The 15,371-nt window shown below is 32.6% G+C and overlaps 1 pseudogene across 1 annotated transcript in view; it reads right to left on the bottom strand.

Annotated features, from left to right (window-relative positions):
* Window positions 1-15,371, bottom strand: part of LOC149477694 (uncharacterized) — a 67,956-nt pseudogene that overhangs the window by 47,899 nt on the left and 4,686 nt on the right. The window lies entirely within an intron of this gene.

The following is a 15,371-nucleotide window of genomic DNA, read 5'->3' as shown; positions in this document are numbered from 1 at the left end:
AACAAATAAAACACGTGATTTTATTTTTAGAATTCTATTATTAATGATACTACCTATAAGCGGATAAACATAATATAGCTATTAAGCTTAATCTCACGTGGCAGACATACTTTGTAGCGAGATTCTTGACCATTATCGATTGCAATAATACAAAATACCGATAAAAGTATCAACAACGTAATTGTTGAATTTCTATTGCGATACTTACTTACTTACGTAAATTGAACAAAAAATGAAGCAAATGAGCAAGTGCAAAGATGCTACACTATTGTCTCCTGTCTGTATAAAAATTAAAAATAGGTACATTTTTTGCGTATCAAGACAATATTTGTTACTAAAGTTATATAGATTAACAACAACAGGCTTCCATAAAAAATGTATGATTTTCCACCAGTACTTATACAAAAAAAAAACAAAAATAAAATGCATAAAATAGTATCTATACATAGTGACGTCATATAATAAAGAAGTGGGTCGAATTGAACTCATAAGATTTAATGACGAACATACATCGTGACAGGTGGAGTTAATTAATAAAAACCTATCGGCAGAATGCGGACGATGGCATGTTCAATTTTATGAGTGTTGAAATTCGGGCGAAATGAAAATATATTTCAGAAAATTCAAAGTCAAAATTAAAAACCAGATTAGAAAGATGGAACCTGCGGTTGTGTATTCCGAAAATTAAAAAAGAGTAAGTACATATACATAGTTTTTAAATATACATTTAAAACAACTTTACGCCTTTGTTGCAACCTTGAAAAAAAAAACGTCCATATCCTATTACAAGGGGAAGGGATTGATTAAAACCTTGCTCACCCTGAGCAATCAACTATCTTCATTTCAACCTACATTAAAATCAGTGTAAGGGTTTATCTTTGAAAGCGTAACAGGCAGACGAACATACAGACTTCCGCATATAATATTCCTATGGATAATCAAAGATAGAAACAATATATGATATGATAACGTATCACAGTACTGAACCGATGATCGCACTTACTGAGAATTTTAAGTCACGATTTTGCTAGATAACAAATGAACGATTTATACCCATTTTGTTTACAATACTAATTATTGTTATTGTAATTGTTTGTGCACTTTTCTTATTTACTTATACGGATGAAGGTGTAAGCTGATTAATATATTTATCTAAGCTGGCATAGGTACCTATTACGATGCTTAGATCAAACGAGCAATGCTTATTCTAACCCCACTATGTCAAATTATTCTTAGCTTTCGTTGTTCATAGTGTGTTCGAAAAGATTCTATGCAATGATCTAATACTGAACAACACTGAACACGAATTTTTGTTTACACTAAAAGATCACGAAAGAATGCTCTTGCTCTAACTCTAGCTTTATTTTCGTTTGGTCTAAATGCACCGTTAAACACTGACATGAAACATTGCATTTATTGCATTTAATTCAAGAATAGACATATCAAAACTGTACAACATGAAAATTAAATTAAAGCAATTTCACATGAACAAAGGCCGTAACTTTTTATTATGTAATTTGCATTCAAAATTTCGTTCGTTGTAGTTGGGCTCAGTTTAATTAATGCTACTAATATTATACATACATTAGTATTTCAATAATGGTCTAGCAAAACCGGCTGTGCGTATTTGGATGAAATTTGCTAAATTTAAATGTTCCTGTAAATGATCTACATAAAAAAGCTGAAGCTTGCGGTAGTAAATCATATTGTTGTTCAAAAGCAATTGATTTCGTTTTACTTTTAGGATAGACTTGTATTTGAATGCCCTGTAACATAAGGTTTTGAAGCACAATTTTGCTCCCTTTTTCAATAGTTAGATCTTGTATATAAATACACGTTATTTTGTCAACTACACCACGGTCAAATACACCAAAAATGTTTAATACAAAAACAGATTAGATGTACGTTGACCAATCCATACACATTACACAATTACCAACACATGTATTGCTATCGTTATCAGCCGAGTAAAACACATTATTTTTTAATCAGCGAGTCGATCGTAACAGTTTAATTACAAACAAATATTAAAACGATTGGAAATTTAAGTTATTTAAACTTGGATCCGAACAGCTATATTTTACTTAACGTTGCGTTTTCCTTTCTGTAATCTTCTATTTATAAAATAGTGTAGGTATGTGTGTAAACAATATTTTTATATAATAAAAGACAAATAGACGATGAAAAAAATAGCAATTTGTAACACACTTTAACAATAAATTAACAGTTAAAGTTAAAGTTATTGCCAACAACAATGATACAAAATGAAACAACGAAATAAGTCGTCTTGAGAAGTGGGCTAAAATGTTCGAGTACGATATACAATCTATGTCACTGATTCTTTTAAACGGCAAATAGGTCAGTGGCCTTCATTGGCCTGACAGACGGAGACAAATTAAGTCCCTCATAGGACAGAACCCTTTTCTCGTGGAACTATTGTATTCCAGATCCCACTTAACATTATGAATGCGAAGGTCTGGCGATACGTCGATGTTTTGTGACTTCTTTTGTATGATATTTCCAAAATACTTAATGAATACCACCTACGTACGTACACCTACAGCATATAATACGGACCGTTCTCAAAAATTTTCCAAGATATATTTAGTCATAATTTAAATTTACCTAGGTACTCTTATAATTAAAAACTCAAACAACCTTATTTTATATTAATGCTACTATTCTTATTGCAACAACGCCAAGCAATAAGATTATATGAGATTTGTTATTGGATTTAAACACGTTGTAAATCCTTAAAAGTAGGTAATTCGAAGAGAAGGGTAATATACATAGAAATCTAAATAACAAGACACTAGAAGTCGTAAGCGCGCGTGACATTGTCGCCGCTCAGGTGGTTTCCATTCCACAAGTCTGTTCGTCGCTTGGTGGTCGCTTGTTCAGTTGTTTCTGACACGTGCGTGAGTAAACATGGTGTTTTGCAGCATTTCCCAGTGCGGAAATTCTTCCATAAATTGTAATTATACTAATAAAGGAATAACATTTCACCGGCAAGTATTTTTGTTTATAAATATTGCCGTATTTCCTTAAAATTAAACAATATTTACAAGCAATACGAATGACACAGTCAACCGTTCCTCTCATCACGTTTAGCTATACATTGCCTTTTACTATTGTCAACATCTGACAGGTCGGTTATTATAACTGCCAGATGTTATCAAATGACAATTACAAGAAGCAATGTACTGCATTGTTAACGATAAAGAGTAAATAGTCGCAAGCTAGTGATGTGATGTGTTAAAATTTTTCGATATCGTAATACGATGTTTTTTTGCGTAATATGACGACTGATGGAATAATTGGATTATATTTTAATTTGAATTCTATTTTATTTTTATAACTGATATATAACTTTTTAAACTAAGTACATCGATACAATCATTTTCGGACAACTTTACTGTCGATACAGAATCACATTAATTAAATATACAATAATGCCATAATGTAAAGGACATTCTTCGCTTAGGTTGACAAAACTATTTTATATTAAATATATTCTTTGTAGATTTCCACAACGCCGTCCTGACATTAAGGACCAATGGATATCCGCGACTGGGAAAAGAAATTGGTTCCCTACAGGCTATAGTAGGATATGTTCAAAACATTTCAAAGAAGATGATTTCAATGTCACAACAAAAAGACGTACATTAATAAAAACAGCTATACCTACAGTTGACATATGGAAATTTATCAACGCCGTAAGCTATAAGTCATTATCTTTATATATTACATATTATGATATCTGCGATCTACTTATCATCATGCATCAACATTGAAACTGTTTTTCTTTGCCGACTTTTAGAATTAAATTAGTTCGTGAATGAACATTTGTAACAAATATATACAATATCAACTAATTTAGTCCACAGATAATCAGCCACAGACATCGGAATCTAAAGTCAGAGAAACATTGCAATCAACGGCCTGTTATAGTTCTCCCCGTAAACGCGTATTTTCACAAGCATTTGTTAGTTTTAAATAAAGTTGTATGTTATGCTGAGATATAAATAGTTAATATAATTAATGTGAAATAATTTAATATTTAGTCCGCAGACAACCAGCAGTCGAGAGCATCTGAACTTGAACCTGCATTAACAGACTCTCCAAGAAAAAGAAAACTACGTAATGAAATTCTGCAAAAGAATCGCGTGATAAGAGAACAACGATTAAAAATAAAACAATTACAATGTAAAACTAGGCGGTACCGTAAAAAGATTATAAAACTAATAGACCTGGTTAAAAATTTAGAGGATAAGAGATTTATCAGTGGGGATCAAGCATGTGTACTAGAAAATCTGAATGTTACCACTCAAGATTTGATAGGCAGATTCAAACAAAAATTGAAATCTGGTAAAGAAACTACGAGTGTTAAATATTCTGCAAACTTAAGAAGTTTTGCTGTAACACTCCATTTCTATTCACCAAAGGCATATGAATTTGTAAGGCAAAAGTTCGATACATGTTTGCCTCACGTTCGTACTATCAAGAAATGGTATCAGTCTATTAATGCAGAACCCGGATTTACAATCGAATCTCTGGCCGCAATTAAAGCAAAAGTACAAACATCTAAACAAGGCTTACTTGGTAACTTGGTATTAGATGAAATGGCCATTCGACAACGAGTAGAGTGGGATGGCAATCGCATGCATGGTTATGTGGACATTGGAAATGACAAAAACAACAGTGACACTACGATTGCTAAAGAAGCGCTTGTATTTTTGGTAACGGCCATTAATGGCGCTTGGAAAATCCCAGTTGGTTATTTTCTGGTCGATGGATTAACCGGTGAACAAAAAGCTAATTTAGTTTTACATTGTTTAGAGTTACTTCACACTACAGGAATTGAAATACCTTCTTTGGTGTTTGATGGTTGTCCATCTCATATATCCATGGCTAAAAAACTCGGATGTTCATTTGACTTGGATCAATTGGAAACAAATTTTCCTCACCCCGTTACAAATAAACCTGTATATATTTTGCTTGACGCTTGCCATATGATAAAGCTCGTCAGGAATTCGTTTCAGGCCAGTGGAACATTTATAGACAATCAGGGGAACTTAGTGAAATGGTCCAATTTAGTTAAACTGAACGAATTACAAGAAAAAGAACATTTACATTTAGCTAATAAATTGAGACGCAAACACATTTTTTTTAAAAATCAGAAAATGAAAGTTCGCTTGGCATCACAGCTAATGAGCAATAGTGTTGCTAAAGCCTTGAAATTTTGCTCTAAAATGAATCACCCCGATTTCACAGACGTCAGCGGTACTGTTATCTTTTTAGAAAATTTAAACCTTTTATTTGACATATTAAATTCACGAAACATGAAGCAATTACATTTCAAAAAGCCTCTTTATTTCAGAAATAAAGATAAAATATTTGCATTTCTAGAAAAGGTTGAAGTATATCTTAAAACTATAAAACTTTGCAATGGGCAAGCACTTGTCAAATCTATTAAAAAAACTGGCTTTTTAGGACTTCTCATCTGTATACAAAGCTTAAAAGCAATTTATGTTACGCTTATAGAAAAGGAAAAAAAGCTTAAGTATTTGCCAGCGTATAAATTTTCACAAGACCATTTAGAATTAACCTTCGGGCATATAAGAGCACACGGGGGCTGTAATAACAATCCGACAGCGCGTCAATTTAAATCAATTTACAAAAAAATAATTGCACACGTAGAATTAAAGGATTTTGACAGTGGAAACTGTGTAGCGCTCGAAAATGTGTCAATTTTAAGTTGCTCTTCAGCTGTCGATCGTATAAATATAACTACACCACATTATGATAATGACGGCGATGAAGATGATAATGGAGAAGATGATGTATTATATGACTTATTTACTGATTTTAGTCAAATGTCTGAATTTGCATCACAGATAGTTACTTATATTGCAGGCTCCGTTGTACATTATTTAATTAAAACAATAAAGTGTGAAACATGTGTATCAGCATTACTGGGACCTGATAATAGTAATGAAGATATTGAATTCATTAAGTTACGCGACAATGGAGGTCTTATTATACCCAGTAATGATGTGATCAAAATTTGTAAAAAAACAGAATCGTTACTGAAAAATACTGTCTTTGAAAAATCAGTTATTGCAAACAAAACATTCAAATTTAAATTTATTACAAAAACTATGAAACATTTTCTCGGCCTAGAACTATTTCATGAGATTAATTACCATCAGTATGATCAGTCTCCAATGGATAACCACGTAGTACAATTAATAAAATGTGTATTAGAAAAATACATGGATATCCGCATAAATCATTATGCAAAAAACTCCATCAAAATAGTCCCAAAAAGACAGTTTTTTAATAAATACCTTCATTTTACCGGACAGTAAATGGAAATTTACTGTCTGGTAAAAAATTTACTGTCAAAGCGAAATTTACTTACTTACTTTTTCTGACCGAAATTCCGAGTTAATCCATACTAATATTATAAATGTGAAAGTAACTCTGTCTGTCTGTCTGTTACTCAATCACGCCTAAACTACTGAACCAATTTGCATGAAATTTGGTATGGAGATATTTTGATACCCGAGAAAGGACATAGGCTACCTTTTATTGCGAAATAATATGTACCACGGGCGAAGCCGGGGCGGACCTCTAGTACATATTTTATAATACAAATAAAAATAACTATGTTAAAACAACCGACTTCAAAAACGGAAAAGTAAAAAATAAAAAAGATTTGATATTATTAATTACTACATATTATTTAGATGTGCTATTTACTGTATAGATTTGATGTCGGTGCACGGGCTTTATGCTCAGTGTTTAGTGCTTGGCACCGACTTCAAACCTATATTTTAATAAATAGCACATCTAAATATTATGTAGTAATTAATAATATCAAATCTTTTTATTATTTACTTTTCGTTTTTGATGTCGGTTGTTTTCAACGTAGTAAACAACGTAATCCAAACTCGATAAAGTTGAGTCAATATATTACTGAATTCCTATAGCCACCTTCCGATTCCATCATCAAATCAGCTCTATGTCATGATAATGTTTCATCGCTGTAAAATTTACATACGTATACAAAATTTCAGAAAATGAATCAAAGTTACTTGCTACATTTCAATTAAGTCATCGAGATCAGAAAAAAATGCTAATAAAATAAAAACTAGCGGGCCTATCCGAAAAAAATACAATTTAATGGGACCAATTCGACACCATTTCGCATCAAACAAAAAAAGAATCACGTAAATCGGTTCAGAAACCTCGGAGTGATCGGTGTACATCAAGAAGGTGTACATACATAAAAAAAAAACATACCAGCCGAATTGATAACCTCCTCCTTTTTTTGAAGTCGGTTAATAACTTTTAAATCTCTTTATAAACTACTTTCGTTGCGCTCTTGTTCTATCTCTTCACGCCGCGCCGTACTCCAGCAACACTCTTTCTCTCACTCTCACTTTCTAATAGATTTTGAATTTTTTGTTGTATGTGTATTCGGGACATACTTATATAATATTATAAATGCAAAAGTTTGTCTCTGTTGTCATTCCTATGTTATAGTGTAAAAGGGCTCGCAGTACATTTCCGATCTTTAAATTTATACTTTCAGCAGGAAATGCTATCATGTGGAACGATTTTTTTTAGGACACAATATGTAATTGTTATAACTCTTATAATTTTTGGTGGTTTGGCGCGGTTCTGCATCAGGTGTTCGAGATTTTCAAATTTAAACTCTCAGTTTCTAAACCTCCTCCATTTTTTTAAATATATAATGTACAGACACTGTTTTATTATTTGTATATATAGATAAATAAATATTTAAGTACATAACATGTTTTTATTTCTTATACCTATATGTACAGTCTGCTGTGGGCCCACGAGATGAGCCTACCACTGTATTAAAATCAACAACTATATATTTCTTATTTGTTAACTATCACTTAACTATCGATAACAAGGCTGATGAAGTCTACATCACTAAAGCGTTGAATGAACGTTAATGAAATTTCAACCTTATTTCTATGCGTTGAGGTTAAAAGTTATATCTATCAAAAATTAACGCCCTCTGTTGTCGAGTAGCCGAACTTTTTCGTATTTGAAGTTTCTAAGCAAAAGGAAACAAAACATCTTACGTACCTAGGGATGTTATACTAAAATAAACCGTAAAGTCGTGTGTTAGGGTACATATTAAAATGCGAAATTTATTATTTATGTTAGTTTTCATTAAAATGAAGCTGTCCAATAAAAGGCATAGTTTACTTGTGTGAACTGTCTAGATATCGTTTTAAATGTGTGGATTTTGGCGACAGTGGTTTTCATACTAATTATGACATTACAGCACTTCTATGTGTCTTGTTATTTAGATTTCTATGGTAATATAGGTTGATAGTTATGTTGCGAATAACAACATTTTCCCTAATAACAACAAATAACTTAAAACTATAAGCAATTAATTGTATTGTATCTAAGTAATATAAAGCTATCAGAATCATAGCAAAATGTTACAATGCAATCTTACTCAATATGAAATCGATGTCTTGTTTATTCCCATCTACTTCCCTTGGCATATTACTCCACTCCTTTTCATAAGTTCACTTGTTTTCATTTATTTCATTGTCCCTTAACACAGAGTCCTTTTACCTATAACAAATCTGCCAATTTGGCTATATCACGCCAAGTCACGACGCTAACCTACCACCTCCTACTACACAATACTAAAAAGCGCTCGATTGCCACTCTTGACATATTATAGTCCGTGTGAACCCAATGCACCTTATAAAACTGCGGATCGATTGTGCAAAGTGTCGTGAATGGCCTTTGTATCATATCGATTACCGTTACCGATATAATGTATAATGTTCTCAGGTTGCAGTTAACGTATACCTACTTCTATCATCTTTCGACCTTTGAACTGTCCTTGCGCACTTGTGGAACGCATTTTTTACAATCTATTCAGGACGAATCTTAATTCTGAAGAGACATAACAATGTATGGATGCAGTAAGAAAAAGTTACAAGAGATTTTATTGCTAACTTTTTAATGATTGCAAAAACTATAGTTGTTAGTACAGGATAAAATGTTTTATCAAAATTAATGCTTATTAGACGATAACGTTTCAAATAACAATGTGGATTTAATAGATGAACATATTATCAAACATACATAATACGAAAAGCATAACTTATTGGAATTACATAGCAAAAAAAAAATAGCAGAATAACCTCAAAATTAATTACCATAAATTAAACTCTCAATATATTAAAATTTACTTTAAGTGTCAACGCAAAAACCTTGGAAGTGCCAAAGCCATTTAAAATACGCATAGTAAGTCGAAATGTGAATAGATTTGGCAAACAAATGGGATCACTCCGGGGCTAAAGTGGCTTATCCTTTACATTAGTTTTTGGCAAGCCTAGAATTTAAAAACAGGCCGTTATTTTTGCTGATAAAATGTGGGCATAAAACGCTCCTAAAATGCGCAGCAAATTGAGATAAAAACTTTATGGCTGTGAAAAAAACCAGTATTTCCGTACTGATTCATTTTCTAATCTTCCTAAGGCTCAATATTAAACATTTTTGAGCATTCCAAAAACTTCATGAAAACCTATCAGCCCCAGCTTGCATTCACATTATATCATGTACGCCACAGCTTTAATTAGTGACGTCATAATGCAGCTTTGTAACTTTCGAGTCTCGGGTTTCACGGAAACGTCTATTAAGAGGGGTCAAGCCCAATCTAATTAGTCTGGGGCATGGTGAAACTAAATTAATCCTGATCGGAAAGCTCAATCCTGAATACGAAACAGTAGTTGAATTTATATCCGTGAATGCTTCAGTAAAAGGTATACTCGTTTAAATACAATATAACTATAATTTAAATTTTATATTAGGAAAGAAATCTATAAACAGGTACTATAAATTGAATAAATTTAAACAAAAAAAAAGTGCGGAGGATGCGAACACTAGAATCATTTTGATTCTGAGCCAAGTGAAATTATTCTGCGCACGCGACCGTGACTTTGATACTATCGCTTGACATTTTTTTGAAGTTTAATTTATACATTTTTTGCCAGTTCAAACTGACTCTCACATACTGGCCACTTCCTACACAGACAGACAAAACTTTTAGGTACTTCACAAAAGTATTTCTCGTCAAGTTATCACCATGCACCACTTACAACTAATTCATCTATCTACGAGTGATATGTTGCATTGTAATACAAATTCAAAGCACGTACCACTTTCATGCACTTGACAAAAAAGCGTCGTGCGTCACTCGTACGTAACACGTTTTGACGTCTGCCGATCGCATTCTTCTACTTATTATTATATCTAGTTCCCAAGACCTATTTCTGTTTAGATCACCTAGCAATGATCGGAATGTAGTAGATTATGGCTACAATTGAAATACACGATATATTTTTTTTTAATTATTCCTTAAATTTTCCCTGCCCAGAATAATGGAAAACCCTCAAAAAGACATCTTATAATTCTTACTAAGATGCTTTGATAAGACTTCCAATTTTCTTAAAATCTTTAAACGGCCGCCAGAACCATATTTTTATCTAAATTCTAAACCAATCCATCTAGGCCTAGGTTACATTAACTAGTGTTCATTTCATGGATATAATTAACCTGACTAACGACTAGATACAGGGATATTATTCAATGTCAGATCACGTGAAGCACATCATGTCTAGTGACCATAAAATTTGCTTTGTCAACATTTAATTGTAAGGTATAGATACTACTATTATTACTGAATGATTATAGTAGTGTTTATGTTTGCAACTAGTTACTAGCTGTTGCACGCAGGTTTACCCGCAGCATCGGTCATGAAGATAAATTGTCATGGTACATTATCTATACAGTATAACTTTCATCCCGGTGGAGGTCGTATTTTATCAAAATCCTTACTTAGCGGGTGACTACATCATAATGGCTATCAACATGCCAAATTTCAGCCCGATAGGATAGAGGATAAGTTTTGGACAAGTCACTTTTACGTTTTATAATTTAAAAGAGGACGTTTTAATAGATACTTTTAATAGATACTGGGAAAATAATGCAGTCTTACTGTCCTGGTTACGAAGTAATTCTACAGAATTCACATGTTCTTGAAAGCTGACCAGAATAGCAATAGGCAATAGACCTTATCAGATAGAAGGACGTGAAAATGTCAAAGGACAAAGGGGTTCAAATAACTTTTACGTGCACCTACAATCACGCTATTTAGGTGTTTATTCTAATGTCTATAATTAACTCATTTTTGGCATAATGTGACACAACTAGTAGTAGAATAAGTAACGATATCCATTGGACAAATCGTATTCGTTAGATACATTAAAGAACTTTCATTTTCGCGTAATTTAAAAACTACTAATCGCGCTCCATCTTAGGCCACATCTTCGCTTACCAATTACCACCAGGCGAGATCGTGGTCAAGCATTTCCCTATAGTCCTTAAAAAAACTACTAATAGATTTTCTACACCTTATATCTTCGAAGGAAATCGCGTAAAACAATATGTTAAAATGGCCATTAAACTTTGAACGCGACTCGCGGGTCAATCAGTACTGAAATAGGCTAAAGAATTCTTGATGACTCAACGAACAGACTGAGAAAGGTTTGGTTATTTATTATTTACAACGGAGATAAAGCTTTGAGCGAACAAATCCATTTTGTAGAACACTTTGCTTTAGGTATTTTTTGCATACATTCATTATGCATCGAGTTTTTATTGTTTCATCGAGTTTTGTCGTATTATTAGAAATATTATGTTGTGTACACTCACACTTCTGTTAGTTTGGTAAAACACAGATTAAATGAGCATGATTTTGGAAAGAAAGAAACAATTTACAGAAACTGTTGGAAGTAATCTACTTATTTGTATTTAAACAGAAGCATATATACATATATATATATATATATATACAAAGGATAGACACGGAAGTATAATCCCATTTGAGCCAAACCACACCCAATAACCGGTACTAGAGAAACGACTTTGACTCGAAGAATTACAACGCCCTGCCTTTTATCTAGATCAGTATTTCGTGATTATCGACTCTCTGATTAGTCTACGGACAACACGATAAAGCGAATTTATTTAAAGTGTATCAGTGTGTTTGGGAATTGCTGTAATTTCCAGGATTAATTCCTTAATTTAAAGAGCAAATAGTGACAATATAGTTAATGGAATGGTATTTGAAACAGAACCATTTATAAGGTCGGAACGTCTGAGCAAACATTTGCAATAGGTAATAATATCAACATAATGAACTACTTTATTAATTTGTTATCTTTACCTCACGTGTGATTTTGCACGTTTTAAAGAAACCAGCGATAAGACTTTGTTTTGAGAATAATATAGAAGTAATAGCACAGTGTGCAGTTAAAAATGTCTTTGATTATGTTTAACTGCTATCAGGATATACATATAGCTTCTTTTATACGAGCGTTCATGCTTGGGAGCTCTCCTTAATCAAATCCTATTATGTTAAATATTATACGCGAAAGTTTATAAGAATATTTTGAATATGGATGTAGGTTTGTTACTCTTTAAAAAACCACTGAACAGATTTTGCACTTGGCAATGATGTAGCTTATGAACCAGAATAAAACAATAGCTATAGAAATGCTTTTGCAGGTTCGTCCCTAGCTTAGGTGAGACCTCGCACACATAACCTATAGGAATGCTTAGTTTTGCTGGTATAGTGAAACCGCGAGACACAGCTAGTTGTTCAATATCTTTGTCATAACCAATAAATAAAATGGAACGTATACCTTATCACGGGCACTCAGTTATTGTTTACACAGTAAACAGCTTAAAAGCCGAATACGCAATGTTTACTCGGAAACTCGATTCATCTATCTATCAAAGGAAGTAATGGCTGTCCATTACAATCGTATTTTATCTATATTATTATATTACGAACGCAATATGTATGTAGTTTATTGACGACTGACGCTGACAGCATTTTCTCTAATGTCCTCGCATAATTAATATTAAAAAAATGTATCGTACGGTCAGATTACCCTCGAATAAACTGTTATTCCATCGTTCTATTCAATTTTGTTTCCAAGGAATATTAAACATATGGGTCAGAAATTTTATAGACGAATATTCCAAGTATGAAATAACACTAGCTTGCCTTAGATGGAAACATTCGTGACCATATTGTGTAGAAGACGTCAGCAACAGCTGGTTATATAATTAACTAGCGGTCCGCCCCGGCTTCGCCCGTGGTATTTTCTCTACATAAAAACCATCCTCGTACTTCAAGGAAAATAATAAAAAAAGAATTATCGAAATCGGTTCAGCCGTTCTCGAGTTATGCGCTTACCAACACATTTTGCGATTCATTTTTATATATAAGATAATACTTTCAACACTAAAACAGATATGCCCTTAAAATTCTCTCCGAAACTTCCTGAATCGCTTAATGCCCTCTATTTTTCATTTCATTATTTTATACATTAGAATGGAATTGGAGTTTAATATACTTCACTTTATTTCATTCCACTAGTCCGGTATTTACTATTTAACTTGTAACACAATGGAGTGAGACAAATAAAGGACAATTAATTTCCTGTGCTCGACTCTCAACTGCAAAGTGCAAGTACACAGCACAGGAACTTTACAAGAACGCTTTACTTACACAATTTATATGTACGTTGTATTTTAACGATATTATATTACAATGAAATAAATTGGTTATGTTCAACATCAAATTTCCGTAAATTGTATTGCCGTAGCTAAACTGTGAAAGTCAGTTTGCATCTACGATAGAAAGTCTACGACGAACTAAAACTCCGAATACAGATTATGTGTTTGTTACTAACAAGGCATATAAATACAAACTTGAACAACAATATTCCAAAACGCACTAACCCTTTTTGGAGTCACGTTTCACTATCTCGGTTATATGGTTTATTATGGAAGTTAGCACGTTAACCATAACCACAAAGGCCAAACAAATTTAATGAGAACCTCTCATACATTAACATTATTAACGTAATTAAATAAAACGGTCATTATAACACTCGGCTCAAGGCTGCCATCAATGCGCTATCATAATATTATATTTTCCGATTTTTCCCTAACATTTGTTAAATAAATATAAATACATATATGTACATAATGAAATAAGACACTTTTAACCCCAGTTTACAATTCGAGACTTAAGCGAAGTGAAAACAGTATTTTGTATTTAATAAATCCCATACAAATTTCCAACAGGTGATTTGAGTGGCTCTACCTACGGACACTACGGATGTAAAAAGTAAAAGTAAAAAAAATATTTATTCATAACAAAAGCATACAAAATCGTTGATACTTATGGCAATAAGGCTGTTAACACGGTAAATTATTTGATCCAAGATGCCCACACTAGGTGGCCTGTATTGTGACTTTGTGAGCATCAATACAAAATAATTTGCAAAATCCAAAAGTGCACGCCTCATAATTTTTTTTTAATAAATATTTATTAATTATTATTTTTGTTTATTTAATAACAATTAAACCACATCGAATCAGACCCTGAAAAATGAAAGGGTTCTATTCCTGAGCATACTCAAGCGTAAGAGAAAAAAAAAGACTCGATTAGTAAAGTATTTCGGTCGCTATCGTGTTAACAAGAAAAAGGATCCGCACATACAGACACACGGACGTCCAAGACAGAACTTTTTTAAACTGTTTTTTAACTAGTTTAAATAACAAAAATGACATCAAAAATATCATGAACGTTAAAAATAGTGTTTTTTCTTAATATGTGTGTGTATGTATTATCTTACAAGTGCAATGTATGATACATAAAGACATTTTAAGTTTGAAAAATCAGATGTTTTGCGCGAAGTGACAGTAGTACCCACCTCAACGCTTCGCTTATGAGGCGTGCAATACAAAGAAACAAATTTAGGTTTAAAAAATTTAATATTTATGCAAAAGGGAACATCACTTATCATCAGGACGCGTTCGTTCCTTTATTTGAAATTTGAACCAAAAGCAATTTTCGCATAAAAACCGAAAAGCAATTTGTAAATGCACTGCTTGTTTTATACGTGCATGCGAGTAAACTGCAAGTCTAGACATCGATTATATTAATTAACTTTATAAGTGGATTATTATATACTCTAAGAACACGATTATTAGTTGAAGGTCTTTTAATTTTTAATACTTTAACATACCTAATAAAATACTTATATAAAACTTTTTCCACATTAAATCTAAATGTTACGCAAGTCGATTTGATACGCATTTCAGCGAAATGGTATTGAGCCACTTTAATGGTGTTTTAATGGCTTGAGAGGAAGCCACTATCCCATACTTTCTAAAAATAGATACACTCGCCCCCTTTTACGATTTACGATTGAATTTTA

Source organism: Colias philodice, chromosome 24, assembly GCF_061535455.1.
Source record: "Colias philodice isolate Cphi_HAF_F1 chromosome 24, ilColPhil1 Martin Lab GWU primary, whole genome shotgun sequence".
NCBI classification, from domain to species: domain Eukaryota; kingdom Metazoa; phylum Arthropoda; class Insecta; order Lepidoptera; family Pieridae; genus Colias; species Colias philodice.
The sequence above is the reverse complement of the archived record's forward strand: the minus strand, read 5'-3'. Positions and strand labels throughout refer to the sequence as shown.